The following is a 2,844-nucleotide window of genomic DNA, read 5'->3' as shown; positions in this document are numbered from 1 at the left end:
AGATAACAACCAAACAGAGCAGAATTTTCTAGGTCCACAACACGTGCACGCGCTTCCAGTAAGCCCCTGCACGGGCCGGATTATGTCTGCTGTCAGCACCCGAGAGGCATAGCTTGTAGGGTGTTGACTGGTAGCGCCAAGAGATTAAGGTCGGCCCGGGTTGGGCGCGTGTCTCGCCAAGCGCGAAGGAAAAGTCTCGCCACCGCTGCGAGCCGGTGTTCCCGTACATCCCGGGCACTGATTGCTGAGTCGAGAAGCCTTTGCTCTCGGCGACCCGTAAAATCCCGCGAGGGCCGTCGTCCGTCCTTTGGCGGAGGGCACGGGATTTCTAATTCCGGAGTCAGGTAACTCAGCTGGCTTCCGTGATTGACTGGCTTGGGGTACTTGGTCTCGGCGAGGACGAGACATCACTGTCCCGGAAGGGCCGAACCGCTGGGGGACATCTCAGCGCAGGCCAACAAGGGCCGACTAGCTCGGCTGTTGTTGTGTTTGTAGCTAGGGTGCCACATCTGACGATTTTGTGCGTGCTACTACACCACACCAGTCTCTTCGCGCAACTGCGGCCAGCATTGGCCTCGCGACAACAACGCTGTGGCGCCTTGTGAAGGCTGGATCACTCCGTCAAGTTAGTTCGCGAATCAAGCCGCTGCTCACACCAGCACACAAGCAGAAGCGCCTGGACTGGGTGATGCGGTTTGTCGGACCAGGTGACTGATTTCATTAATTATATGTATGAGAATATTTATCTAACAATGATTTTTATTTATATTATGCCAGAAATGCCTCTACGCTTCCATATTTTCTACGACTACGTCCACATTGATGAAAAATGGTTTTCATTGATTTTGAACGTAAGCGGTTCTACATCACGCATAATGAGAAGGTAGCTCAGCGAGTCTTTAGAAGAAAGCGCCACTTGCTCAAGGTCATGTTCCTCGTCGCTGTAGCTCGGCCGCGCTACAGCTCCTCCAAAAATCAATGGTTCAATAGGAAGATTGGCCTATAGCCGTTTGTACAGTCACGAGAGGCGCAGCGCAAGTCGAAATTGCGAGCGAGGGGAACGCTACTGACCGTACCTGCAAATGTTACGCGCGATCAAGTACGCCGCAAGCTTGTTGATGACGTCATTCCATCAATTAAGCGTGTTTGGACAGGTAACTGCTCATTTTTAATCGATTGACATTATCTGTGTATTAGGTTGTTAACTTATGTGTCTCCGGTTCATATTACAGGTAGCAAGAAACTGTTCATTCAACAAGATAACACCAGTCCGCACTGTTTTGTCGATGATCCAGTCGTCACTGCGGCGTGTTGCAGCGACGGCTGGAACATTTCGCTCATCTCGCAGCCAGCACAAAGTCCAGACTTCAACGTACTGGATTTGTCGCTGTTTTCAGCGCTGCAAACGCTGCAACAAACGAGGCGGATGAACACAGTCACCAGCATTGTCGAAGCCGTTGAAGATGCCTTCAAGAAACTACGTCGGAAAACACTTGACAACGCGTTTTTAACGCTAATGTCGGTCATGGAAAAATGCCTAGAAGATGAAGGAGGGAACCAGTTCCAGATACCCCACATCAAGAAAGAGAAGCGACGTAAAGCTGGCGAGGATCTTCGGTCGTTGTAACGGGCCAGGTGTGTGTCCGTTTCTAGCTTACACGTAGCGGTGAGGAAGCTTAGTTTAGACTCGGCTTTAGTGAGACCAAGCAGTCAGGCTTGGGTAAAATCAACTCTGTTTTATGTAAGGACCAGGGCGGCTACCCCTGGTCTCATGTGAGCCACTCAAATGCAGGTCAACGCCTGATTGGCTGAAATGGGGTCTGGCTCCCCCAATTCGGCCAATCACGATGACCGTCAGTACACGCTAGCCGTGTACTGACTTAACTACTTTATGTACTGTCAATCTACCTACTTATGTAAATGGGCCCATTACATCACCCCCCCTCTCAAAGTTGCGCTTACGCAACGTAAGTGCAAAAGACACATTTCCGAAAGAACACCCGAAGAACACCATGGACGACCGAGGCGGCGGAGGGACGGCGCTCGTGCTACCGAGCGACACAGGACGGCGCAGGCGCAGCAGCTTACACACACCAAGACATCTCGTCGGCGCACACGCCGAAGCAACGCGCAGCGCCCCAAGTGGCTGCGGACATCCACGGACCCCCGAAGGGACGTGGGAAGCGACTCCAACGCTTGACGACAAGCGCAAGTGTGATGCGCACGGAGCGGAGACCCGGTGAGTGTCGAGACACAGGATGGCGATCAGCGCGGCGCGACTCTTCGAGACGACCCTTCGAAGTAACTCCCGACGAAGAGTCGCGTAAGCGTCGACTCGAACCGACGTCGCAGCGAGACCAGCTTGGACATCTTCGACACCAGCGATCATCAGTGGAGCGGCGAAGTGGGCAAGCGCTCACCGTGCTGAGCTGTGACGCGTGGGCTCGATCCCCACGCGAATCCTTCTTGCCACTTGCCATGCGCAATCGCACCAAGCTTGATGAGGTCGCGCGCGTCGTCGTGGGGACTCGGAAGTCCAGCTAGCGCAGTGGTCGAACGCTGCGCCACCAAGGCGGAGGTCACCGGTTCGAGTCCGGCAGTCGTCGCCGGGTTTTCTTCTTAGTCTTCGCGGTGAACGCCACCGCGAGCTTGCGGTGGGGGTCCACTTCCATCATCACGCTCACTTAAGGCTTTAGCTTCCGCGGGGAGCTCCGTGGTCTCTTCAGCAGCAGCGGCCTTCGCCTCATAGTCACGAACAACATCGGGGACATCCCGAAGAAGAGCTGCACGCGTCTCCCACGTGTCCTCGTCAGGTGGAAACCCAAGCCAGCGTACTCGGTAACG

The 2,844-nt window shown here is 54.4% G+C and overlaps 1 pseudogene across 1 annotated transcript; it reads left to right on the top strand.

The window, feature by feature from the left end:
* The first annotated feature begins 2,534 nt into the window (after nucleotides 1–2,534).
* PHYSODRAFT_t825 lies at nucleotides 2,535–2,606 on the top strand (annotated as a pseudogene). Its single transcript has one exon. The product of its transcript is annotated as a tRNA-OTHER (tRNA).
* Nucleotides 2,607–2,844: the final 238 nt, after the last annotated feature.

Source organism: Phytophthora sojae (assembly GCF_000149755.1).
Source record: "Phytophthora sojae unplaced genomic scaffold PHYSOscaffold_4, whole genome shotgun sequence".
Taxonomy (NCBI): domain Eukaryota; phylum Oomycota; class Peronosporomycetes; order Peronosporales; family Peronosporaceae; genus Phytophthora; species Phytophthora sojae.
This window is presented reverse-complemented; position numbering and strand designations above follow the sequence as displayed.